The 27,377-nt window shown below is 46.1% G+C and overlaps 1 long non-coding RNA gene across 3 annotated transcripts; it reads left to right on the top strand.

Annotated features, from left to right (window-relative positions):
* On the top strand, positions 1–27,377 carry LOC121823959 (uncharacterized). 3 transcript variants are annotated; one of them, XR_013045963.1, is made up of 6 exons: positions 1–504; positions 16,483–16,873; positions 19,250–19,461; positions 19,662–22,689; positions 23,821–24,779; positions 24,841–27,377. It is a non-coding gene; the product is annotated as an uncharacterized LOC121823959 (long non-coding RNA). The 3 variants fall into 3 exon arrangements; XR_013045961.1 differs by lacking the exon at positions 16,483–16,873 and adding an exon at positions 5,373–5,641; XR_013045962.1 differs by lacking the exon at positions 16,483–16,873.

Genomic DNA, 27,377 nt, shown 5'->3' with positions numbered 1-27,377 from the left:
TAAAGTGGAGCTGACAGACACTAGCCAGGGTCTCAGTGTGTGGTCCAGGCTGGCCTTAAATGCACAGCCTTCCTGCTTCTGTCTCCTGAGTTCAGGGATTACAGATGTGCTCCACGATGGTGTGCTCTGTGCCTCTTGAATTCCTGAGGCTACACAGCTGACTGGTAGTTAGGGAATTCCAAGCCGGAAAGGGAAGAAGAGAAGCACACAGGAAGGAGAGGGTGGAGAAGGAGGGAGTGGGGAGAGCTAGAGACAGACAAGCAGAAGAATGTGAAAGTTAAGAGCTGAGTGCTTCTGCTGCGAGCTGTTGCTACGTGGGAGCGCCCTTCAGACTGGCTGGTTGAAACGCCCATCAGTTTTGCCTCGCGTTAGGCAGTGACCCTGGCAAGTCATTTCGTCTTGTGAGTTTCCACTTACTCTCCTGTAAGACTGAGAATGGTTTCCTGAAGAACTTTTTGTCAAGGATTGAATGAGAGGACATAGAAAATGATCTCCTTCCTACAGGTAAGAGCAATAAATTCTGATTTCCTTCTCTCTTTTCACTCCTACTGAGGCAGATAGATTCTTATTCATTTTGGTTTTCAAAACCATATTATTTTATGTGTGCTTGAGGAGCGTGTGGCTGTGGGCCTGGGCATGCCATGGCATACATGTGGAAGTCAGAGGGCAGAATTTGAGAGCTGGTTTTGGCTTTCCATTGTGGAAGTGTCTCTCCTGTTTCTGTCCCTTTGTGGAATCATGTACGGTTCAGAGAACATGCTTACAGCTAGTGAAAAGCTAAAAGTAGTGGACAGAATGGCATCAGAAATAATGTCATTGCTGTGTTCAAAAAAATGTAAATTGGTGATCTTTGTGACTGAGTGGCCGTCTAGAGGCCTGGGGATTTCTGTCAACACAGCCTAGAAGATGCAGCTCTAGAGTCTGTGGGCATTTTTCTTGGTTTTTGTTGTTGTTTTGGTTTTTTGTTATTCATTTGTTTGTTTGTTTTGAGGGTGGTAGACAGGGTCTCACTGTATACCCCGTGATGGCTTCAAACTCACAGAGATCCACCTACATCTGCTTCCCAATTGCTCAGATTAAAGGTGTGCACCCATCTCCCAACTTCTTCTTTTTTAATCCCCCCAATTTTATTTTTACAATGTCCTTGGTGACTAGAGTCTGTGAAGGTATAACACATTACAGTTTCCCTCTCTTCTTTGAGGAGTCGAGGACACTGAGGTGGGAAGCGAGAAGCCCTCTGCAGAGTGATGGTACAGACTCCTCCTCAGCTCTGTGGCCAAGAGCTATGGCTCAGAGCAAGGGGCAGACACTGGTCTGTCAGCCCATCCCTGGACCTAGGACCTAGATCCAAAGACATTGTCCTCTAAGAAACAGGAGACCATAAAGACACCTGCTTAAGCGTCTAAATCTCTCTCTCAATGTACTCTGTCCACTGACTCCTTGAATCATCAGAAAATGGCAAGGATACTATTTAATGGGCTCTTAACTTTGGGCCCTGATGCTAGCCCATGCGTTCACTTGCTCAGTCCTCTAAACACTCCTATGGAGTAGCTGCCCACTACACCAATGAGACTTCTAAATAAGACAGTGAAGTAGCCAGAGGCCATGTGGGGACTGAGTTCAAGTTGCTGTAGAGGACCACTTCCTAAGTAGAGACACCTCTTCAGCAGCCTACGATGTTGGACTTTACTGCTGCCGTTTTTCTTGGCGTCTCCTTCTCCTTCAGATAAGAAAACTTGCAGACTGGTCTCAAAGACATCTTGACCTGAACCCAAAATGACAGTGTCATTTTTACCTGAGAAACTTTGTCGATCTCAGTTCATTTTGCAAGCATTCTTGTAGATCCAACTTTTCTAATCTCACAAAAGGGCTTTTCATAGTACATATCCACTGATGTACTTGAGGATCATTGAAGATCTGCTCCAAGCTAGGCACAGTGTCTTTCTGCAGAAAGACAAATTTGGGGGCACCAATGAGGCGGCTCTGCTGTGGAATAATCCTTTTTGTATACTGTGAAAATGTGTTGCTCTTATTGTTAATAAAAAGCTGATTGGCCAATAGCTAGGCAGAATTTTCAGGGCAGAGAGAATGCTGGGAAGAAGTCTAAGAAGTCAGGAGCAGACACCAAGAGACTCCTCTTTCTCCACTCCCATGAGGTGTGTGCCCTTCGACCCCCCCTCCCCTTTCTCTCTCTCTCTCTCTGCCTCCCTCTTTCTGTCTCTCTGCCTCTTCATCTCTCTATTATAATAAACTCTTCACACAGATGTATCATCTGGGTTGTGTATCACTGGCCCTTTCTGCCACCACAGCCATGCTCTCATGAAGTGGGCCACCCGCCAGCCAGCCACTGCATCTGCCCAGCTGCACACACGGGATACCCACAGGGGCCCCTCACATAATAATTCATAACACCAATAGCTATGCAAAATTTTCAGGGCAGAGAGAATGCTGGGAAGATGTCTAAGGACTTGAGAGCAGACACAGAGAGAAGCAAAATGAATGTGCCCATGTTGAAAGAAGGTGATGCCAGGTGGCAGAGGGTAGATAAGAAATATGGGCTAATTTAAAATGTAAGAGTTAGATAGAGTCAGGCAGCAGTGGTGCACACCTTTAATTCCAGCACTCAGGAGGCAGAACCAGGCGGATCTCTGTTAGTTCAAGGCCAGCCTAGTCTACAGAGTGAGATCCAGGACAGGCCCCAAAACTACATGTAGAAACCCTGTCTCGAAAAACCAAAAAAAAAAAAAAAAAAAAAAAAGCAGAGTTAGCTAGTAACAAGCCTGAGCTATGGACTGATTATTTATGATGAATATTAAATCTCTGCATTTATTTGTGAGCAGCTGCCAAAACACAGAGAAACTCCACCTACATGGCTCAGTGTGAAAAGGCACCTTGCGCACTAAGCCTGACAACCTGAGTTCAGTCCCTGGAACCTACACAGTCGAAGGAAAACACCAAACTGACAAGATGTCCTTGGATTGCCATATGTATGCCATAGCACACACCCACATTTTTGTACCCCACATACATACACACACATTTAAAAAATAGATACACAAATATTTAAACTTATAAATAAGATAGACAAATATTAGTAAGCCCTCACCTTTAATGTGCTCCAAGGCTTGTGGGAAAGACTTGTGCATCAGACTTTGTTGGTTATTGCTAAGGCCATGTCTTCCTAGATAGTCCAGACTGGTTTCAGACTCACAGTCCTCCTGCCTCCAGTTCCTGCATGTTACAATCACAGGCAAGCACCAAAGAGATTGTTTTAGTGAAGTCTGAGGACCTTGGCATAATGCTATGGTCCTTTTGGAGAACACAAGGAGCCAGCAGTGGCCTCAGGAGGTATGGGGACCTAGCTAACATTTCGGTGGCTGGGCTCTTTGGTAAGAGCCCCAGTGAGGAGTGACAGGGCCTGGAATGTCTCAGGAACCTCTGTGTATTTGGACTATGGACAGTAGACACTCAGGCGATGAGAGAGACGTCAGGGGAGGAAGTCCAGGCCATACGAGGCAAGGCGGGCCTGCTGTCCTCAGGACCTTAGACTCCCCACGGGGAGCCAGGAGGTGCCAGGAGAGTCTCACTAGGGGGATGGAATGATTCAGACCAGTCCAACCATGAAGGATTTGGGAGCTGAGTTCAGGCTAACTATGAGGTGTCTCACTGAGGCCTGGTGGATGGTGACATTAAAGAAATGGGGTGTCCTATTGAAAGGGCAGGTATAGAGCATTAAGTAAAGAGGGTTGTTTTGTTTTTCTTTTGGGGACCAGGTCTCACACATCCCAGATTGGTCTCTAACTTGCTATGTAACTTAGGATGAATTTGAACTTTTGATCCTCCTGACTCCACTTCCTGATGCTACGATTATTAGCATGTGCCACTACACTGAATTCTATGTGGTGCCTGAGATTAAACCTAGAGTTTCATGTATGCTAGGCAAGCACTCTACCAACAGAGCTATGTCCTAACTACCAATGCTTGGGTCCTTGCTCTGGAGATTCTGAGGTAGTCTAAATGTTAACTTGTCTGAATATATTCTGGACATTAAGATTTCATTATATCTCTTTCCAAAGAGAAGTTAAGTTGACCAGCTTGGGTGATACGTAAGTCAGCAAGGTGCTTGCCCAGCAGTCAAAACAAACCCACATTAAAAAATCCAGGCATGGTGGTGCATGCTTATAATCCCAGAGCAGGGGAGGCAGAAACAGGTGGGTCTCTGGTGCTCACTGGCTAGCCAGGCTAGCCTATTTGGTGACTACCAGGTCAATGATCGACCTTCTCTCAAAAAAGTAAGGTGGATGATATCTGAGGAATAGCAGCCAAGCTTGTCCTCTGCTTCACATGAGCACACACATGAGGAATCCAGTTGACAGCCACTGTTTTCAGGGGACGGGACAGCACTGAACACAGAACAATTTAAAAAGGCTTGAAGAATAGCCCAAGTGTAGATAAATAGCATTAGGATTAGATTAATCATGTGACTCAGATCTCTGCCCAAAGTGTCAGGGGAGGTAGGAGTCATCCTCACAATGCTGGTGCATCGAATGTAGCCAGGCGCTTGGACAGAATGCGGACAGCAGAGCTGTGAGAGCTGCCGGGTGTGAATAATAGGCTGGAGGTATGGTTCAGAGCAAGCGCTTAGCATGGGCAAGACCCAGGGGTTCAATCCCCAGCACAAAAGTGTGTGTGTGTGTGTGTGTGTGTGTGTGTGTGTGTGTGAATGTGTATGTGTGTGTGTGGTGTGTATGTGTGTGTGTGTATGTGTGTGTATGTGTGTGTGGTGTGTATGTGTGTGTGTATGTGTGTGTGTATGTGTGTGTGTGTGGTGTGTATGTGTGTGTATGTGTGTGTGTGTGTGTGGTGTGTATGTGTGTGTGTGTATATGTGTGTGTGTGGTGTGTATGTGTGTGTGTGTATGTGTGTGTGTGTGTATGTGTGTGTGTGGTGTGTATGTGTGTGTGTGTGTGTAAGATGGAGGAGGGGAGGGGAAGGAGGGAAAGGGAGGGGGAGGAACACAGAGAAATTAAGAAAGAAAAGCATACAGTATGGGGCCAGAGAGTTGTCTGATTGGGTAAAGGTGCTTGTCGACAAGCCTAATAACCTGAGTTCAATCCCCAGGACCCACGCTGTGGAAGCTGAGAACCAACTCATCATGGCATGCTGTGTGCACACATTTTAAGTATTTAGTAGCTTGTAATTTGGGAAGGAGGCGTAGAATCAAAGCCACCCAGAACCTCTGGTAGATTCAGTACATTTTCAGCTTCTAAACTGCTTGCTGTAGATATGAGGTTGCTGGAAGAAATGGGGCTCTGGGAGAGAGGTCTCCGGAGGCTCAGGCAGACGGGAGAAATCTCTTGCTTTCTTTACAGCTCTTCTGACTGAAGCACTGAAACCAGGAGCCAGAAAGCAACTGGGACGTTAAAAGGAGGATTTGGGAAAGTGGCTGCTGGGAAGGGATTCACAGACGGCAGCTTTGTTAATCAGGCCCTAAGTACATGCCTACCAAGATCTTTGAGATGACCTTCCAGGTTGACCACTAGGTGGCACGCACACAGGACTGTTCTGTACAACCTCCAAAGACAGAAAGCGGAAGTGGCTGGTACCGAGTGCTTAGAATCCCAGCGCTTGGGAGACTGAGGTGAGAGGACTGTCACAGTTTGAGGCCAGCCTGGATGACATAGTGAGTTTCAGACCAGCCTGGGCTACAGAGTGAGATCCTGTCTTTCTGTTTTTGTTTTTGTTTTTTTCAAGACAGGGTTTCTCTGTGTTGTTTTGGTGCCTGTCCTGGATCTCGCTCTATAGACCAGGCTGGCCTCGAACTCACAGAGATCCACCTGGCTCTGAGTGCTGGGATTAAAGGTATGTGCCACTGCTGCCTGGCTCCTGTCATTTTTAAAAAATAACAAATTCTAACCCACAGAAGGCTAATGGAATCTGTAGCCTGTGTCTGAAAAGGCTACTTGTCATATCCTCTATGTTGTTACATGGGATTTGTGTGTCTGTGGTGCTGAGAAGGAAATCCAGCTACGGTCTACAGCTGAACTTCATCCTAGGCCACCACAGGATTTTAGAGGTCTAATACGTTATCCATTGCACCACAGAGCCACCTGCATTATAGGATTTAGACAGCACTGGGGAACGAACAATATTAATGTTCAAAATGTTCAGAACACAATGCAAAATTAATGAGCATGCTAAGAGCATGGAAAATTGAAACATACATACAAGATTTTACAGATGGAATTACCTGACAAGGGCTCAGATGAAGGCAAGGGCCGACTCCTGAGAATTACCCTCCGTCCTCCATGAGCACCCCTGCGGCACACACACCCTGCGGCACACGCACCCCTGCGGCACATGAACCATATACAATAACAGCAAATTACAACAAAGATAAAAGCTCCAAAGAGTGAGGCCAACGTTCAGTGAAAGAAGGTCTTAGTAAAGAGACAGGAAGCAAAAAGTGAAATAAAATGGAAGCTGAGTGGAAGGTTTGTTTGATCTTGTCATCATTTCGCCTGTCTCCATCTTTCTGGGTGTCCAGTTTGTTCCGGTTTGGTTCTGTGGCCTTGGAGTCTAATCTACGGCACCCTGCCACTGTCCTGTATCCTCAGCCCTTAACCGGGAGGGGTTTTGTTGTTTGTTTTTTAATGACACTATTTACTTATTTATTTATGTGGGGTGTGTGTGTGTGTGTGTGTGTGTGTGTGTGTGTGTGTGTGTGTACACTCATGCTCACACCATGGTAGTCAGAAGACAATTCTCAGGAGTTGGTTCTTTTCTTTCCCTGTGTGTCCTGGAGATCAGACTCAGGTTGTCTGGCTTGACTCACCCACTAAGCCATTTTGCCAGCCAAACTGGAAGTTTTAGAGCTGAAAAATACCATGGTTAATATATTGAAACTCAGTCGGGTGTGGTGGCGCACACCTTTAATCCCAGCACTCAGGAGGCAGAGGCAGGTGAATCTCTGTGAGTTTGAGGCCAGCCTGGTCTACAGAGTAAGATCCAGGACAGGCTCCAAAGCTACACAGAGAAACCCTGTCTCAAAAAAACAAGCAAATATATATACACACACACACAAACACATACTCACTGATAGTGGAGGAATGAATCAATGAGCTTGAAGATAGAAAAACAAGGTCTCCAGCTAAACAGCAATATATATATATTGTGGAGGTGGTGGGAAGACCAACAAGATTCTGGGACCCTGAAATGTACCACAAAAGTTTACCTTAATGAGTCTTTCTCTGTCCCACCAGCTCCCAAATAATGACATGGAGACAGAGTCCTCTCTGTCACAGAAGTCCCTCCTAGCCTCTTCCTGCCTAACTATTGGCCATACAGGTCTTTACTAAGCCAATCAGAAGGTGTCTTGGCAAAGTGTAAGCAAATATTCCACAACAGTCCACACTTGTCATCAGGGTGTGAGAGGTCAAGGGAAAAAGGATGCCATGAGGAAAAACCAATAGACAAAATAGTGACAGAAAACTATCTGATTCCAGTGAAACACAGAGGACCTACAGATTTGAGAAATTTAGCAAACCCCAAATAACATTAAATTCTTTTAGAGAAAATAATTAGAAAACACAGCACTTCAGACTAAAGATTTGACACCTTCCTTAGACCAATGTGAAGTGACCTAAATATCCCATCAGAAGCCACAACGGCTGGGAGGAACATGGACAAGCTGGGTGGGCGGGAACTGGTGAGCTTGTCTGGTGTTTAGACAAATGCACAGTGTACAAGACAGAGAGGACCCTGGGCCACAGTGAGGTTTCTACATCCTCCAGGCTCCATAAATCCTTGTGGGACAGAAAAGAGTGGTTTTTTAATGTTTAAGACAACCTCGAATAATAGTCTACAAGGAAATAAAATCATCACAGTAGGCTAAGGAGATGTCTCAGTGGGCAAAGTGCCTGCCTCAGCAGCATGAGTTTAGATCCCCAGAACCCACCTAAGCCAGACCCGTGACTGCAGAGATAGTTCAGCAGTTAAGAGCGCTTGCTGCTCTTACAGAGACCCTGGGTGTGGTTCCCAGCCCCCTCATGGTGGCTCACAATTCCAGTTATGGGGAATCTAATGCCCTCTCTGGCCCCCCTGAGCATCAGACCCACATTTGGTTTACATACATACATACATACAGGCAAAACACATATACATAAAGTAAAACATAAAAATAAATCTAAAATAATGTTTTAACCAGGCATGGTGGCCCATATGAAGCTCAGTGGCAGCCAGCCTCGCCCAGTGGAGGAGCTTTAGGCTCAGGGAGAGACCCTACCTCAAAAAGAAAAAAAAAATACTGGAGAGTCATCAAGGGGAGACACCTGAGATAGGCCCGTGGCCAACACACACACAGACAGACACACTCATACATGTGCATGCACACATGCTCACACTTACACATATACCACACATACACAACACAAGACACACACTGAATCAACCAATCAATGAGTAAATAAATAAGTAAAAAGAAAACCACAATAGATATAAAGCTTGGACATGAATGTTTACAGCAGTAGTATTCATGACAGCTTCAAACAGAAACTACCTAAATGTCTTTTAGCCAACTATACCTTAGGACACTAAAAGGAAATCAAGGAATGAACTACTGATAGATCCCAAGAGAATACTGCTGAATGAATAGAGCAGCCATACCCTGAGACTCTGCTCACACAGACGAATGACAGACAGTTAAAGGGGAGGAGAGGCAGTGGCCACAGCCGGAAAGAGCCACAGATTCTTCCTAACAGATGACCATGCATTAGGAAGATCTCACCAAGAAAGTACAAACACACACAACACACGCGAAAGGTCCATAGATTGAGACCGAGACAGTGTCAGTTCCTTGGCTGACACTGCTCTCTAATTATGCATGATGCCACCATCAAGGGGAGCTTCGTGAAGGCTTTTGTGTAAGGTTGCCAGGCCACCAAAACAAAGTGACACACCCACTGAGTGACTTAGACAATGGCAGTTTATCTCTCACTGTCCGGCATCTGGAAGCCCCAAGTCAAGGGCTTCAGAGAATTGACTAGTTCTGCCTGCCGTGGTGGAGATCTTGCCTCATTCCTCAGCCATCACCCTCCCCACACCACTGCTGCTCTAGGCCTGTCTCTGGGCCCAAGTTGCCCATGTTTAATATTTATTTATTTGTTGTATTTTGTATGGATTCGAGTACAGGCATGCATGTGCCATGGCACACATGTGTGGCAGTCAAGGGACAACCCTCAGGAGCTGGTTCTCTCCTGAAACCTTGCGGGTTCCAAGTCATCATTTAGCAGCAGCTCCTTGACCTGCTGAACCATTTCACCAGCCCCAAGTTTCCCATTTTTTGTAAGGACACGTGTCACTTTGGATAAGGAACTGTCGACTCTAAAGGCCAATCTCTCACATTCAAAGATAATGGGTAATAAGATTTAAATATGAACTTGGGAGGGACATAATTCCCCTATTAACAGGCAGGTGGAGCCGGGCGGTGGTGGCACACGCCTTTAATCCCAGCACTCGGGAGGCAGAGGCAGGCGGATCTCTGTGAGTTCGAGGCCAGCCTGGGCTACCAAGTGAGTTCCAGGAAAGGCGCAAAGCTACACAGAGAAACCCTGTCTCGAAAAACCAAAACAAAACAAAACAAAACAAAACAAAACAAAAAAAAAACAGGCAGGTGGATTCTTCATGCGCTATTGCATACAACTGCATGCAAATCTATAAAGAGCTCAAAATTAAATTTTAAAAAGATTTCTAAATATAGGGAAGAAAGAAAAGAGATGAGAAGAATTGAATCCATATAAAGCATTTTCTCTGATGATCATAGAATCAGATTAGAAAATATAACAGAAACATATCCAAGTACTTGAAAGTTATGAAACACACTACTGCATAAACAGGCACATAATGATGATATGACAAAAATAAAGCATATTATAATTAACACTCATTACTGTCTATATTTCTGTTTAATCCTCTGTGTGAGTATGCTCATTATCTTAACCTATTGTGCACTATTATAACAGAATACCTGAGACTATGTAATTTATAATAAGTAAAAATGTAATATTCACAGTTCTAGAGGCAGAAAAGGCCCAGGATCAAGGTGCTTTCATTTATCAAGGGCCATTTTGATATATCAGTCATTGAAGGTGGGAGTCAGGGGAGGGGACAGAGACAGACAGACAGACAGACGGGCAAGGTGCAGGAGAAGGAGGGAGAAGGGTGGTGGCCGCCATCGCCACCGCCCGGCTTTGTTTTTTAATTTATGTGTCTGACTGTCTTGCCTGTGTGTCTGTATGTGTAACACCTGTGTGCCTGATGTCAGTGGAGGCCAGAAGAGAGTGTTGTCCTCCGGGAGCTGAAGTTATAGACAGTTGGGAGCTGCCATTCGGGTGCTGGGAATCAGACCCTGGACCTCTGGAAGAGCAACCAGTGCCCTTAACTGCTGAGCCATCTCTCCAGCCCCTAAATAAAACAAAAATAATGATTAGTTAAAAGATGAAATGGCTGTGGTAGAATAGTGACCCCTGATGATTTGGACATTCTGGTTCCTGAAATCTGTGAATATGTTGCTTAACTGATCAAGGGCAGATGATTCTAAACCGGAAACATCCCAGATTATATGGGACTGATGGACTCACGGCGCCCTCTGCAGGATGAGTCCAGAGGGCAAAATCAGAAAAGGAGAAATGATGGAGAACAGAGATCCGAAATCCAAAACCAGCCACAGAGACAGAGAAAGGCCTGAAGATGCTGGACAGTCAGGGGCCCAGGAATGCAGATACCTTCTATAGTGCAGAGGCTGAGGAAGCAGAACGTGCCCCGAGCCTCTCTGGCCTCACCTTGTCTTAGGACTTAACATTTCCACATGATAGACTTGCAGTGCTCTCAACTACTGAGTTTATGACTTCCAATTTGCTGCAGAGGCAACAAGAAACTAATATAAATGTACTTCTCTCCCTAGAGTGGTGGTTCTCAACCTTCCTAACGCTGCAGCCCTTTAATACAGTTCCTCATGGTGTGGTGACCACAACCATAAAATTACTTTTGATGCTACACCATAACTGTAATTCTGCTGCTGTTATGAATCATAATGCAAATATCTAATATGCAGGATATCTGATGTGCAACTCCCGTGAAAGGGCCATTGGATCCTCAAATGGGTCGAGACCCCCATGTTGAGAACCATTGTCCAGAACATGTTGCAATCCATTAACCTCCCCGTGGGTGCTTTTACTCTGGGGAGACACAGTCACATGTCTGTGACTCCCTGGTAGGGGACATGAGCCACAGAGTGCAAAGCAGCATTGTGTCCTGAGTGTGGAAGATGTCAACGGCAAAGGAACCCCAGGCCTTCCTCGCACCTATTTCGGGGGAATGCTAGGCAAGGTGGCTCACATCTGTCATTGCAGCTGTGAAAAGACGAGGCAGGAGAATCACCATGAATTTGAGGGAGGCTAGACTGGTCTACATAGTAAGTTCCAAGCCAAACTGGGCTACAGAATGAGACAATGTCACCTGCAAGAAAATAAAATAAAAATAAATAAATAACAGTAAAATGCCAGTCTTCAGAGGTGATGCTGAGCCTGGGCTCTCGGGTACTTACATGTGACAGGCAGGCTTAGAACACTCTGTAAAAGTGCAGGGAACCATTGCCTTTCACAGATGAGGGGAGGCAGAATTCAAAGCCATTTTTATCCTCAGCAGTCATGGTATCACCTGTAAAGGGAAGAAGTTTAAAAATGGCCTCCCTTCTTTTCCCCTCCTGATCTGGTCCCCAGAGCTCAGCTGTAACTGGAAACACCTACCCATCTGCAGGCTGCTCATCAACTGACAGTCTGCGTACAGCTTTGCTTCACATCTGTCCTCTTCAGGACCCCACTGTGGCTCCCTGTGATGTGTGTAAGTTCACTTTCTGGAGTTAGTGCACAGGGATGAAAGGCCCAAGTGGCCTGGGTGGCAGGTCAACTGCTGGTGGCCTGTAAACGCTTTCCAGCTTCTCCTGACATCGGATGAACGAGGACACCACTGTTACCCTCACCACCTTCATAGAAAAGAGAGCTTGGGCTCCAGGCCAGCTATGACCTAAAACTCACTGAAGAAACAGTTGAAGAATGTGGATCCATGGCTAGGGCTAGCACCGAACACAGAAAGGGACTGTTTCGGGCAATAGCTGCTCTTTAAATGGGGTTTCTTTCACACGCATGCGTGCACACACACATCTTTTAGTGTGTGTTCATACCTCTGTGAGCAAGCACAGGTACACATTTTCCACAGTGCACACGTGGATGCAGTGACTGGTAGATTAGACTAAAGCAGCACAGGATGCTACAGACAGGTGCATCCCAACAGTACCTGCCCTCAGATTGCTCAGGTGTGTGACCGTGTGCAAGATCGGTAGAATGCTTGTCCAGCACACACAAAGCCCTGGTTTTCATCCCCAGCAACACATAGAAACAAGGTGTGTGGTACAGGCTTAGAATCATCAAACCTGGGAGTGAGGAAAATAGAAATTCAAGGTCATCCTCAGTTGTATTGTGAGTTTGAGGCTTGCCTCAGCTATATGAGACCTTACCTCGTGTGTGTGTGTGTGTGTGTGTGTGTGTGTGTGTGTGTGTGTGTGTGTAGGCTACCATTTTTTTATTGTAGTAAACTATACTGAACATGGAGCTGCTCAGTGGTTCAGAGTAAAGGACCCAGGTTCAGTTCCCAGCACCCATGTGGGGCAGTTCATAACCACCTGTAACACCAGCTCTAGGGAATCTGAGGCCCTCTTCTGACCTCCTCAGGCACCTGCATGTACTTGGTGCACATATGTACACTTGGACAGACACATATACATAAAATAAATAATAAAATAAATCTTTTTATTCATTTCAGGTGCATTTATTGAACATTAAATTCAGCAGTTTCTATCATTAGTATACAACCCAGGAGCATCAGTAATAGTCACATTGTGTGTGATCTTCATTATCAGTGAACGACAGTCATCATTCTCCAGAATTCTTCATAATATCAAACTGACACTATGTAGCCATTAAGTAATAATTTCCTCCAAGCTCCTGGGAAGCTAGGTTTACTTCCTGTCTCTGAATTTGCCTATTCAAGGTATCTCATATAAGTGAACTCAGAATAGTAGTTATTTTGTGGCTATTTCACTTGGCATAATGTTAGGGTTTTTATTTATGTACCAAAATTTCATTCCTTTGTAGTACTTAGTAATAGTCCATTACAAGTGTACATTTACACCTCGTAGATTCATTCATCTGTAGACGAATTTGGGTTGTTTCCATCTTTTGGTCATTGTAAGTGATGCTGCTTTTAAATGTGCCTCTTTCTTTCTTTCTCTTGCTTTCTTGCTTCCTTTCTTTCTCTTGCTTTCTTGCTTCCTTTCTTTTTTTAACTATTTTTGAGTATATACACAGATTGCTAGAACACATGCTGTTTCTGTTTAAATTGTTTGAGAAGTGGTCATACTGGTCTTCATAGTGTCTGCCACACTTCATACTCCCACTAGCAACTTCACGGCTTCTGATTCCTCTACGTCCTCTCCAGGATGTTTTTCCCATTGCTGTTTCTGCTGTTTGTCATAACTGTCCTAATAGATATGCAGTGACATCTACTTTGGTTATGATTTTCATTTCCCCAATGACCCTACGTCAATTCCTAACTATAATTGACTGACAATTAAAAAGAGTGAGATTAGCCTCTGCGACAATTTAGACAAGCAGGTTCAGAAAACGCCTGTCATTCCCCAGCCTTGAGACTAACATTTGCATCACATTCCTAAGTCCGGCGCATATTTGCATGCAATTGTTAATAAGGTTAAAGTTTGGGAGAGTGCATCAGGTTTGAATGAAGACAAAAGAGGGCGGCCCCAGGCCTGGCTATGAGCAGAATTTGAATCCAGGATGTGGGTCTAGAGCAGCACACCCAGCAGCTGAGCGAATTCAGACAATGGAAACATGCCGTGCGTAATCTGACCTGAACGGCCTATCTTCACTTTAAATTCTATGGTAAAAAGCGGCTCCTGAGGCACATCGGTGTCTCACCCTGCAAATCAGACAAGATTTCAGAGCAGACACAATGAATAATGGGAACCTCCCACATACTTGAGCAAGAAATTGATACTGAGAACAATGTTGGAGGAATGTGATCCCTGCAGCAGGTGGGTGTCCCAGGCTTGAGGTCAGAGAGGTTTGAGTTCTAACCTCCCCAAAGACACCCACTGTGACCTGAAGTCCTTTTCTTGGCCTCACTAAGCCTCCTCTTCTCCTCTATAAAACGGTTGTTATGTTTCACTCTTTCAAAAAATATTGACTGGGCACCTACTGTGTGCTAGGCACTGGTGTGGCTTCTAAACGGTGTGGATATGGTCTCTATCACGGGGTTAAAACTGAAGAGAGGATCCGTGAATTTATACGGTGTAAGGTAATTAAAACTTCCAGGCTGGGGCTGTAGCTCAGTTAGTATGCAGTGGAACGCATGAAAGAAACCCTGGGTTCTATAAGTCAAGCATACTGGTATGTGCCCATAATCCCAGTGCTCTGGAGATGACAGCAGGAGGACCAGACATGCAGGGCCATCCTCAGCTATGTAGCAAGTTCAAGGCCAGCCTGGACTACATGAATAAATATGTCTGAAAATAAATAAATAAATAAATAAATAAATAAATAAATAAATAAATAAATAAATAAATAAATATAAAGCTAGGGGGAGATGACCCGGTGCTTACTGTGAAAGTGAAAAGACCCAAGTTCAAATCCCCAGCTCCCACGTAGAAGCTGTGTGTGACCTTGTGTGCCTGCAACCCCTAGAATAAGGTAGAGCGTGATGGAGGAGATACAAACTGTACCCCGAGCAGTGAGTGGATAAATACACAAAGCTGAGGCTTTAGAGAAGTGTGGAGGAGGAGGGTAAAGGAGAGTGATGTGTTTGGAGCAGAGGCTGATGCAGCGGTAAGGCCTCAGCCACCGAGAGGGACTTCCCACGCGGGACCCAGCAGAGGGGCCTGAGAAACGCTTGCACAGTGAAGGATTGGGCGAGCGAGGGAGACAGGACCCACGACAGAGGTCAGTCCGCCCAACACTCCACTAAGGTGGAGAGTGGGGGTGGCTGTGCCCAGGCCCAGGATGAGGGCAGTTTCAGGGATGTGTGGGTGCAGAAGCAGTGCTCCTACCATCAGAGAAGCTCTCCGAGGGGGACTCACAGGTGCTCCCCCAGCCAGCAGGAGCAAGGAGAGGGGACAGGACCAAACCAAGCCAATAAACGCCAGCTGAGCTCCTCACCCTGGGAGATCAAGTGCTACTTGGTGGCCTAGGAGTTGCCGTTGAGATTTCCAGGATGTCAGTCAGATAGTTAGGGACTGAGAGTTTGTGTCCTGTGTCTCAGGTACAGACAAGGGTACAGAAAAAGGCACTGCCTTCTTCGTGTGTGTGTGTGTGTGTGTGTGTGTGTGTGTGTGTGTGTGTGTGTGTGTGGCCACGCACATGTGCACAGAGGTCAGAGGACAACCAACAACTTTCAGGAGTACAGAAATGAGGTCGGTGCAAACACCTTCACCAGCTTAAGCCACTCTCTGGGCCCAGGGACCCAGCAGCTGGGACTGCGTCTGGAACCCCAGCAGAGGTCGACTGAAGACAGAAATACAGTCCTGGGCAGCCCTTGTGGAGCCGCCTTGCCCTTCACCCCGCCAGAACATCCTGGTTTTCCAGGTGGAGGAAGTGGGGTGATGGGTGGCAAGCGGAGAGGAAGTGGGGTGATGGGTGGAAGCGGAGAGGAAAGGCGGCCGAAGGTCACAGAGCCGAGCACTTATCTGCGGTGGCTGAGGTGATCAACTTTTGACAACGCCATCCGTGTGTCACCTCCTTGCCAGCCTCTGTCCTCTCCTCTCACACCTTGAGGGGAGTGACAGCCCTGGGAAGCGGTGGGGACAGGGGACAAGCAAGAGCCTGGGGGAGCCCTAGAGTGCCCACAGCAAGGAGCCGGGGTGACAGTCACCCTGACCTTGGGGAGCCTCTAGAGGGGCACGGACAACCCCCTCTCCCAGGAGAAGGCCCTTTCAGACCCTGGAGCACAGAACCCGAGGCCTCGCGTTAGTCCAAGCCGGGCAGGCTTGCCCCCCCCCCCCAGCCCTTCTCCTCACACACTGGTCTATTGTTGATGAACAACTTGGCTGTTCTCTAAAGTGGCTAAAATCTGGCCCAGCTTCCAAGGCCTTTCCTGGTCAGATCAGGTGACCCATTCCCTGAGACGTTTGGAGCAAGAGAGGATTACCTGCCACCCGCTTCCCCCTTGGAGGCAGGTGAGACTAAATCCATTTAACTGACCGGCTGCTGCCAGTTTACAAATAAAACACAGGCAATGAAAGCCGCCTTTGTTCCACGGAGGCGGGCTTCCTGGCGCTGAGGTTAGATTAGCGATTTGTCCTTTGTGAAAGGATTACCTCATTGTTTTAATGTTTATTTATCAATTTGCATCTTCCAGCAGTTTCGACTCCGCTCCGGGGGCCCAGCCCTCCACGTCTCGCTGCTCATTTTACCACCCGTGCCAAGGACCTCAATAAAGGGAATTCGGAGCGCTCCTGGACCACGGGCAAACCCGCCCTTATTTTCTGTCTGCACAGGTTCAAACTTCTTTCCCTGGCTGAGGAATAGAAATGAAAGGCCTGTCCAGGGAGAGAAGACGTTCCGCCAGATAAAAGGAATCTTTTCTATCTGAGATTTCTAACATAAAACTCTGCACTTTTGTGAAATGGTCTTAGTTTGAAGCCAATCTGCCCCGGGGGCAGCTGCCAGGTCTCCAGAAGCCTGAAGCTCGCCTTCATACTGTGCATTGCTTGTGTGGCTCTGAGAAACACAAGGATGACTTCTTCAAGGTGACAAGGGGGCTGAGCAGGGCTCATCACTTCCTTCCCAAAAGAAAGTGATGTCTTAAGCACTTGGTTCTGTACAGGGGCAAGTGGAATCCCAACTCCTTCTTACCTGGGATATTTTTGCCTGAGGACAGTTTATAGACCTTTGATTTTAAAAATAAAATGGTGGGGCTTGGGGAGATGGTTCAAGGGGTAGGCACAAGGTCCTCTGCAAGCATAAGGACCTGAAATTGACTCTCCCAAGCCCACCAAAACAGCTGGGCATGGCTTCCTGTGTGCCTGTAACTCTGGCACTGAGGACCCCAAGAGCCCACACATCAGCCAACTTCAGGCTCAGGAAGAGATCCTCTCTCAGGCAAGAAGCCTCATGCATATTCATAGGCCCCCTCACCTACACACTCATGCATACACAACTCACACTAAACAAATAAAATGCTCCCCACCTCCGCCCCTCCCCCACAGGGTTTCTCTGTGCACCAGTGGCTGTCCTTGGACTTGCTCTACAGACAGAGCTAGCCTCGGACTCGGAGATCATCCTCTCTGTCTTCCAAGGGCTGGGACTAAGCCATGTGCCACTGTGCTTTGTTTTGTTTATGAGACAGTGTCTCAGATAGCCCAGGCTAGCCTGAAACTCTCAAGTATATGAGAATGATCTTGAACTCCTGATCCTTCTGCTTCTACCTCCCAAGTGCTGGGATTATGGGCACTCACTACCACCATGACAGGCCAAAAAGGCCAAAAAGAAACTTCAGGATTTGATTAGACTGTACACAGCTCAGTGGGAGGTCATCTGCCTAGCAGGGCGCAAAGCCCTGAGCACAACCTTTAGCGTAAAAGAAAAAGAATATAAAATTAGAAATCTTGGGCACTGGCTGTAGGTTGCCTAGTATGTGCAAGAGCCCAGTCTGATCTTCAAAACTAAACAAAACAAAAAATATTGAGGCTGGGTACAGTTGTGCATGCCTCCCAGCACTCAGGAGGCAGAGGCAGGCTAGTCTCTGAGTTCAAGGCCAGCCTGGTCTACAGAGTGAGTTCCAGGACAGCCAGGTCACACAGAGAAACTGCCTCAAAAGAAAAGAAAATAAATTAAAACCCAATTCCCACCGGTGTGCTGCTTGGTGCACAGCTGTAACCCAGCCTGTGGGAAGTAGAGGCAGGAGGATCCGAGGCTTAAGATCATCTCTGAAGTGAGTTCCAGACCAGTCTGGGACATATGAGCCCGGTCGTAAAAGTAAACAAAGAACAACTTTAAACAATCAATGTAGCTCATCTAAAACAAGTAGATCAGTGTGGCAGAGATCAGGATTGGGGGTGTCACAGGAAATGGGGGGCATAGGAAAACTCTGGTGCCTTTTTCTCAATCTTGCTATGAACTTCAAACTCTTGGGTCTTGAGGTGTGTGTGTGTGTGTGTGTGTGTGTGTGTGTGTGTGTGTCTGTTTCTGTCTGTGTGTCTGTTTCTGTCTGTGTGTCTGTCTGTCTGTGTGTCTGTGTGTGTGTCTGTGTGTGTCTGTGTGTCTGTCTGTCTGTGTGTCTGTGTGTGTGTCTCTGTGTGTGTGTGTGTGTGTGTGTGTGTCTGTGTGTCTGTGTGTGTCTGTGTGTGTGTATGCTGTTTTTCTTGGAGATCTGCTATCACCTAGCCTCAAACTCATTATGTAGCTGAGGATGATCCTGAACTCCTGATTCTTCTACCTCTCCATTTCTCAAGTACCAGGGTTACAGGTGTGTACCACCACGTGGGTCTGGCTCCCAAAACCACTCTTAAATATAAGTGATGAGGTTGAAGAGATGGCTCAGTGGCTCCGAGCACTGGCTCCTCACAGCCATAGAACAGTGACTAAGACACTGCTCTTTAGAGGATCAAGGTTTGGTTCCCAGCACTTGCATAGCAACTTACAGCAGTCTGTAACTCCAGTTCCAGAGGATCTGATGCCTCCTCTTCTGGTCTCATTGGGCATCAGGCAAATGTGTTGCTCAGGCATGCAAGTAGGCAAAACAAGTAACTGTATTAAGCAAACGGTTCTGCCATACTGGCCCCTCTAAGACCCCACAGCGGGCTCTCCTGTCCTGCACGGCACAGTGCACACACTGGATGAAATAAAGAAGAGATCCCCACATTTTCCTCCAGCTTGGTCTCCAAGGTAGGCTACCCCTTTGCCTATACATCCTCCAAATCCCAGGCATCTCAGCAGATACCACATCTCATCTTTCTAACTCCTGCCTTACATACGCTAACCCTCGCCAGATATTCTGGAAGGTCTGCTTTCGAAACAGATGCTTGGTGCCAAGACAAAGTCCTTCACCAGGTGGCCTCAATGGTATGTTTCAGTTTTAGCCTGCACTGAGACCTGAAGCAGTGTTTTTACTGTGTTGCCCATAGATGATGGCAAACCGTGAAGCTAAACACAAGGGAGGAAGCCAGCCTCCTCCTTCAAGCGGTGGCACACCACAAAGGGCCGCTGTCCGTCCAAACGTGACCCCACCAGGTTCATGGTAGCTGCTCAGCCCCTCTGACACTCTAAGTCCTTCAGCGAGCAAGAAGCTGAACCCACTACAACAATCTCCTAATTAGCTCACAGCGTGTTGTATCAGGTGAGTCTGCAGCCTCTCGATTCTGTTTATTTGTACTGTTTCGAGACAGGGTCTCATGTAACCCAGGCTAGCCTCAGAGTCACTATGTAGCTCGTGCTAACCTTGAGCTCTTAATCCCTATGCTTCTACCCCCTGAGTAAGTGCCTGCTGGGATTACAGTGGTGTGCCACCAAGCCTGTCTTTTTATTTTACTTTTTCAGTCTCCAGGCAACTTGATGGACCTGTTGTGGATGCAACTTGAAAATGAAAACATTGTTCCCACCAAGGCTCTTCTACCAATACCAGACAGCTTTGCCTTCCAGAGCCTTCTGGAAGCAGCCAACTATTCCCAAGACCTAGAAGGTTCTGCCACAGATGGCCACTTAATAGAAATTTCTATGAAATACTGGCAAAGTATTTTGTAAGGTATAATGGGAGAAAGGGGGTCAATATTCATAGGAAAAGGAATAGAAAAGCTAACTAGCAAAAACTTTTATCCTTTTTTTCTTTTTTAAATACTTTTGGAAAAGTTAATATTGTGGATGACATCCTTTGGGCACACACCCCCCCAGCACCCTTCATACCTTCTACCCCTCCCTTCCTCCCTCCCTCGCTCCTCCTTTTTATGGAAGAACATGTTGATATAAGACAACCCATTTGTGTACCAACGATGGCAGCCCGGGCTGGAATTCCAGCTCTGCTGCTTAGGGGAAAGATCTCAGAGTTACTGAATCTTGGGACTCTTTCTGTTGGGTTTGTTTTGCTCTGCTTTATTTAGAGACAATGTCTTCTTGATATATGGACTGGAACTTAAATGTAGCCCAGGCTGGCTCAAGCTCATGATTCTCCTGCCTCAGCCTCCTGAGCACTAGAATTGCAGCCATGAGCCACAATGTGCAGCCTGCTCTTTGTTGTTTTGTTTTGGTCCCGCTAAGGATTGAGTCCTTACCAATGGTGATGTAGCTGGAGAGAGACACACTGGCAGATGGGTAAAGAAAACCTGCAGAAGTTCATCTGCTGGGGCGTCTTTGAGTCAGAGACAGGATAGTAGTGGTGTCCCAGCTTTTCCGCTTCTATAAAGAACACCTTCAGGAGTATTTGCTTGCTTGTTTGTTTATTGAGATAAAACCTTGCTAGGTAGCACAAGCTGGCCTAGAATGTTCAGCAACTCTCATTCATCAGCCTCCTAAGTGCTGGGATTACAAGCTTGAGACACCAGCCCTGCCCCCAACCCAACTTGTAGCCACTGACCTCTGGCTTCTGTAGGAGCGTGTTGCATCATCCGATGGCTCACTGACTAAGCTGGAATTGAAAATTAGTTGGGCGTCATTTTCTTTAGTTTCACAAAGTTAGCATGAGGATCGGACTTCCTTGTCAAATGTGAGGTCTTTCTCTGCAAGGTTAGTGAGTACCTTTCCAGATACTCAGGCTTCCCTCCCCCGGGTTTCCTTTCTCTCCTTTGTGGTCTGGTCTGTACTGAAGATTCCAGAACACAGACCTCACTGCTCCTTGCTCTACTACTCAACGTTTAGTTACAATGTGATCAGCCTACAGCTGCCTGAGCCTGATGGGGCTTAGAAAGTCCCCGGTAACTTGATTTGAGATGCAGCAGTTTTTTCTGGTTGGCAGGTCTGAATCCATGAAGTGTTAGAAATTTAGACTGAGTGAACAAGCTATAAAACAGCAAAGTGTTACACATTCATTTCATGGTTTCTGGACCTTTCCTCAGTTAAGATGAAAAGAGAGAAGGGCCAATATTCAAACCCTAGTAACCTGGCCTCTAATCTTCTTTCTGTAATCAAGTATATAATCTTTGTGCTTTGTGTCTGAGTTGAGTTTTAGAATTTTCCAGAATGAGTCTGAATTCGGTTCTACAGATAAACTGCTTCCAGTAGCAATTCTTTCTACATTATAATAGAACCATGGTTTCTCTGTGGGAGTAAATTAGTCTTCCGGGACCCCCAGCACAGACCAGAAAGGCCTCCTCCCAAGCCCCACCCCCACACTGACCCCCAGTTTAATAACATGGCCAAGGGGTGGGGCAGAGGCCAAGTCTCAGGGTTTCCTGGAGGCCCAAGGCCTTGCTGAGGCTGCCCACAAGCATCTCTCTTCCTGCCACCAAGGCTGCCATGGTTTCACAGATCCACAGCTGACTCTGCTGCACACACTAATTTGTTTTTCCCGAATTCAGCTTGTCAAAATATTCTAGGGTCAGGATCCTCGCTATTTCCAAGCTAACCTCTCCCCTTTGTATTTTCCAGGGATCATTTTGAGAAAGTAACTCATTTGGCTAGTTTCAAACCAGCTGACTCAATGGAATTACAGCTGTGTGCATGTGCATGTGAGTTCGAGTGTAAGAGTGTGTGTGTGTGTGTGTGTGTGTGTGTGTGTGTGTGTGTTCTCACATGTGCTATGGCATGCATGTGGAAGTCAGAGGAGACTGTTCTCTGTCTCTACCATGTAGCACTCACGGATCCACTCAGGTCCTCTTGTTTGGTGGCAAGTGTCCTTACCTGCTGAGCTCTCCCTCTGGCCCCATGAGGATTCTAGAGTCTGGCTTTTTTCATCTATCATAAAGCATTTGAGATTCATTCATATTCCTGCTGGTGTCAGAAGTTCATCCCTTCTATTGCTAGGTGAGTTCCTCAGAATAAATATAGCATAGTTTGGATAACCATTGACCAGATTTGGGAACATCTGAGTTATTTCCAGCTTAGGCTAATCATAAATCGAGCTATCATAAACATTCTTATACAATTTTTATTTCACTTGGGTGACCATTTAGATGGGTAGCGGCTGATTGCCTGTTAAACAAAAGCATCGCTTTATAGAAACGGTGTGACTGACTTTGGAGGTCCCCTCCCTGAGCCGTGGATGAAAGCTCCCTCATCCTCACCAGAAACTGCCACTGTCTGGTTGTTTGGGTTGCTGACCGTGTGTCCCTTCTGTGAGTTGTGTGTCCCTTCTGTGAGTTGTGTGTCATTCAGAGCACACACAGTCAGAAGTTTCCTTGCAGACTTTTCCCTTCACAGAAATCTCCAGAAAGCAGGATAAAGAGTCTAGAAGGTGATATTAATGTTGTCGTTAGAACCACAAGGTCTGTTAGATAAACTGTTGCTTCCTGGTGTAGGCCCCTGTGAGATGATGCCCTCAGCACCTGCCTTTCTGCTGCCTATTTATTGCCAGCATCCCTGGTTCACTGTCAAGGTCACTTACCAGAAGCAGGGACTACTGACTGCAGTGACTAGGGTAAGAAATGTATTTTCTTTGTTTTTTGCAGACAGGTCTCACTATGTAGCTGCAACTAGCCTGGAACTCTCTGTAGACCAGGCTAGCCTCAAACTCACAGAGGTCTGCCTATGTCTGCCTCATAAATGCTGGGATTAAAAGTGTGCACCTCCACACCTGACTTAATAAATGTTTTTCTAAAGAGAGAATGCCCCTCTGTCATGCTAGTGGGGCAAATCAATACTGTATTGATCCAGTAAGTCATTATTCTGGGCAATGGTGGGGAGGAATCTAATGTCTGTCAGCAAAACTAAAAATTGAACAATCATATGACCCACGCACACCATTTCTGGGTGTATACCCTACATCCCTGTATATATCCTGTATCTTTGGATATATATTTTGATTTTATATGGATATATAAAATAGTTCTGTCTGTCTGTCTGTCTGTCTGTCTGTCTGTCTGTCTGTCTCTCTCTCTCTCTCTCTCTCTCTCTGTGAGATACAAAAGCAGAAAAGTGATTAGGGAAGGATGGAGTGAGGGTGAAGGGGAAGGAGACAGGGAGGGGGGAAGGAGACAGGGAGGGGGAAGGAGACAGGGAGGGAGAGGAAGATATAGAGATGAATAAGGTAGACTATATGATCTACGTTAAATCATTTTTGTGAAAGCAACACCACATACAATATTCACCACCAACAAAAAAGAAATATCAAAATATTTCTATGTCAATGACAGCTAATTGGCTCTCTCTCTCTCTCTCTCTCTCTCTCTCTCTCTCTCTCACACACACACACACACACACACATACACACACACACACACACGTATGTTTTAGAACTCAATGGCATGGGCTCAGTAACTCTTTTCTCTAGTAATCTCCAATAATTACTTTATTGATTTACTGAACCCAATAAATTTCCAGATTTTAGAGGTACAATTTTGAGAGAGGTAATGTTTGAAACAAAATCTTGTTACAATAAATTAGACAGTTTTGTATGTATTGATAACATAGATGGGCCTATATAGTGTTTTTGTTTTATATGTGTGTGCATCTGCATGTGCAGGTGTAGATGCATGTATTCATGTTGGGGGAAGCAGAAGTTGACATCGGTTGTCTTTCTCAATGGCTCTCCACTTTTATTTCATTAAAGAAATTTTATTGTAAAGATTACTGCAAAAGGAAAAAAAAAAGTCACACACTGAAATTAACCAGACTCAAAGACTATACACGTTAAAGGAGTCTCAGTAAAAGTCCAGTACTGATGACGTAGCAGGAGCTAGAGGCCTTGAACCAGACCAACTGACTGGTTGCAATGACTGTTTGCATGTAAAGCCGTTTGCAAAAGGGTACGCTGTGTGACACACGGCAGCTTCCAATGCCACTACAACAACCCAATTCGTGATGGAGAGGCAGGAAAGACAGAGGAGCGGAGCAGTGCATGCCCAGTGGAACAGCTGTGATGGGAAGGCTGCCGTTGTGGAGGAACCCAGTAGGGTCGGCAGGGTGGTGTGCAGCAGCCTGGAGCTTACTCGGACCAAACAAGCTGCCTAGCCCCATGGTTGCCCTGGGTCTGAACAGCAACAGGGTGTCTAAGATGAAGAATAGTCCATTTCCTGGCCTGGACTTCCTCGAAAGACCTCCATGGTCCGAGCTTCTCCTGGAGGCTGGTCCGTGGCTGGTGCTTCGTCAAAGGGCAGTGTTGATGCCTGCAGGCTGTACTACCTCGGAGCCGTGATCCTTAGTGCCTGCAGATGCTGGAGACCAATGGATGTACATGGTCTTTGCTGTTGCCAGAACCATGTGGAAGCCCAGGGTCTGTGCTTCTGCCTCCTGTGAAGGGCAAGGAAGCTCCTCTTGCAAAGTTGTAGATGACTGCAGACACACAGCTGAGAAAGAGGAACGTAAAAGCGTCTGTGACAACCCCCACCCCACTCCACCCAAAAAGGTGACAACCTAGAGAGGAAGCCACGAAGGAGAACGAAACAAAGAATGGTGATGTGGATGCTGAGGTGCGGCTCTCCGCAGCTGGCGGCTCCTGGCAGGGCCGAAAGCGGAGAAAGGAATTTGACCATGCTCCAGTGGATATATGGACAGCCCAAAATGCACTTGGTTTTTCTTTCTTCTTTTTCTTTCCCTTTCTTTTTTTGGGGAGGGGTGTCACAAGGGAGAGGGGTGGAGGACACTGGAAGACTGGGAGGGGAGCACAGGTGGGTGCATGATGTGAGATTCCCATAGAATCAATCAAAATGTTACGCTAAAAATACTTTTATGCACTTATCTACCACCAAAACCAAAACCAAACAAAATCTATGACAGAGTTAGAACTAGAAAAACAATCAGGCTTATATCCTCTTTCATGACTCACGTCCATTACCTGCATTTAGTCCTTCCTTATCCCGTAATTTTCAGTCTTGTTCTCTTTCTGTGTGTCGTACCTATATGTACATTTGTCAACATGTATATGAAGATTGTTGGCTACACTCTGCATATGAAGAATATATGGGCTTTTTCTTTCAGAGACTGTGACCTCAAATAATATTATCACTTTATTTTCATTAATTAATTAATTAAATTCTTTTTCCTGAGACACAGTTTCTCTGTGTAGCCCTAGGTGTTGTGGAACTCACTCTGTAGACCAGGCTGGCCTCGAACTCACAGAAATCCACCTGCCTCTGCCTCCCAAGTGCTGGGATTAAAGGTGGGCACCACCACCTAACTTAGTCTTTTTTATTTTTAATTTTATTGTTATTGATTCATTGGGAATTTCACATCATGCATCCCAGTCACTCTCACTTCCCAGTTCTTCCACATCTGCTTCCCCTCCCTTGTGACCCCCAAATTAATAAATAATAATAATAATAATAATAATAATAATAATAATAATAATAATGAAGTCCATCTGTGTTATCCATATACTCACTGGAGCACGGTCAAGTTCTCAGTGGCCTGTCCCTTAAGCAGAACTGAGTCATTCCCCTCCTGCACCCCCACCAGAAGCCATCAATTGTGGGGAGCCAACATACACATCTTTATCACATTTCCTAAGAGTTCTCTTTGACGGCTTCCTGTTTAGGCTGTTACCCTTTGCGGGGGTGTTGAGATGGGGGTAGTCACAGAAGCCCTCCATGTCCCTTCTGTCAATTGTGCATCTGCAGTTGGCAATGTCACTGCAGATGTGGCCTCCTCGCACTTCACAGTCAGCAGGAGCGTGACTCCACGTGCTGTCTAGGAACAGCACAGACCCCGCTGCAGCAGGACCACAGACCCAGACAAGGACCTTGGCAGCAGCCTGGACCCGTGGGCTCAGCTGGCAGTGTCAGCCACTCTCGTCAGCCCGGTCCTCACTGTCACCCCATCTCCAGTTCCGAGGTGGCAAATGAGCCTCTACACCTATTCTTTTTGTGTCTAGAATATCAGATTGCTATATATTCATTGAACTATTTTCTAAATTCTGAACATTTCAGCTGACCCCAGGACATTTATTGCAGTGTTATTTATATTCACAAAAATGGGAGAAAGCTAGCATGTGTCGGGAGAGGAATTAAATACAATCATAGAATATCCCCAGTACAGAAGATTATTTACTTAGAATAATAATGAATTCATTGATGCTGGAGAGATGAATCAGCAGTTAAAAGCACATGCTGCTCTTATGGAAGTAGCTTTGTAAATGAAGGTGCTTAATGCCAAGGCAAAAGACAAGACCTTGATTCCCGGGACCCACATGGTGGAAGGAGAGAACTGATTCCCACAGGTTGTCCTCTGTGTGTATATGGCACATCCACATCCCCACACACATACAGCCAACGTATTCTGGCCTCTCCATGTGCAGGTGGGATCAGGAGTCCTCTCCATCGCTCTGTCTATTTCTTTTGAAGCACAATCTGGTGCTAGGCTGGAGGCCAGAGAACCCCGTGGTCCTCCTGCTTCCCTCCTCAGGGCTCAGGGACGTCTAGCTTGTGTGTTATATGGGTGCTTGAGTTGGGACTTTTTCTGTCCCACCAGCCAGCTCCCAAATAACAACACAGAGACTTCTTAATTACGACAGCTCAGCCGACAGCTTAGGCATGTTTCTAACTAGCTCTTATAACTTAAATTAACCCATATTTTTTATTAATCTATGTTCTACCATGTGGCTTTTACCTCCTATTTTGTGAGTCTGACTCATTCCTTGTCCAGCTGGCTTCTTCCTCTGGCTGGCAACTCTGCCCTTCTTCCCAGCATTCTCTCTGCCCCCAAAATCCTGCCTAGCTATTGGCTATTAAGCTTTTTATTAAACCAGTCATAGTGACATATCTTCACTCAGTGTAAAGGAATATTTCACAACAGGTGCTGGGATCCCAACTCTGATCCTTATGATAAATAAGCAAATAATGACAAACTGGGAAAAAGTTAAAAATTAGTAATCCACAAAGGCTATATTAATGGCAAATTTTGTGTGTTTTTCATACACACACACACACACACACACACACACACACACACACACACACACCATACATGTGTACATCCTCATTTGTTACCAAGAAATCCAAATAAATATAAAAAGTTATATCTGGATCCCTCATCTCCAGAGCAACTGAGAACAACAACCAGACCTGCTGGATGTCAGGACAGCACAAGCCTGGTGCAGGATTCAGGCACTTTGGAGGTAAAGCAGGAAGACCCCAAAGTCCTGCTGATTAAAGCGTGCCTGGGTTCACAATG

This window comes from Peromyscus maniculatus, chromosome 19 (assembly GCF_049852395.1).
Source record: "Peromyscus maniculatus bairdii isolate BWxNUB_F1_BW_parent chromosome 19, HU_Pman_BW_mat_3.1, whole genome shotgun sequence".
Taxonomy (NCBI): domain Eukaryota; kingdom Metazoa; phylum Chordata; class Mammalia; order Rodentia; family Cricetidae; genus Peromyscus; species Peromyscus maniculatus.
Note: the sequence above shows the minus strand (reverse complement) of the source record. Positions and strands in the feature narration are given on the sequence as shown.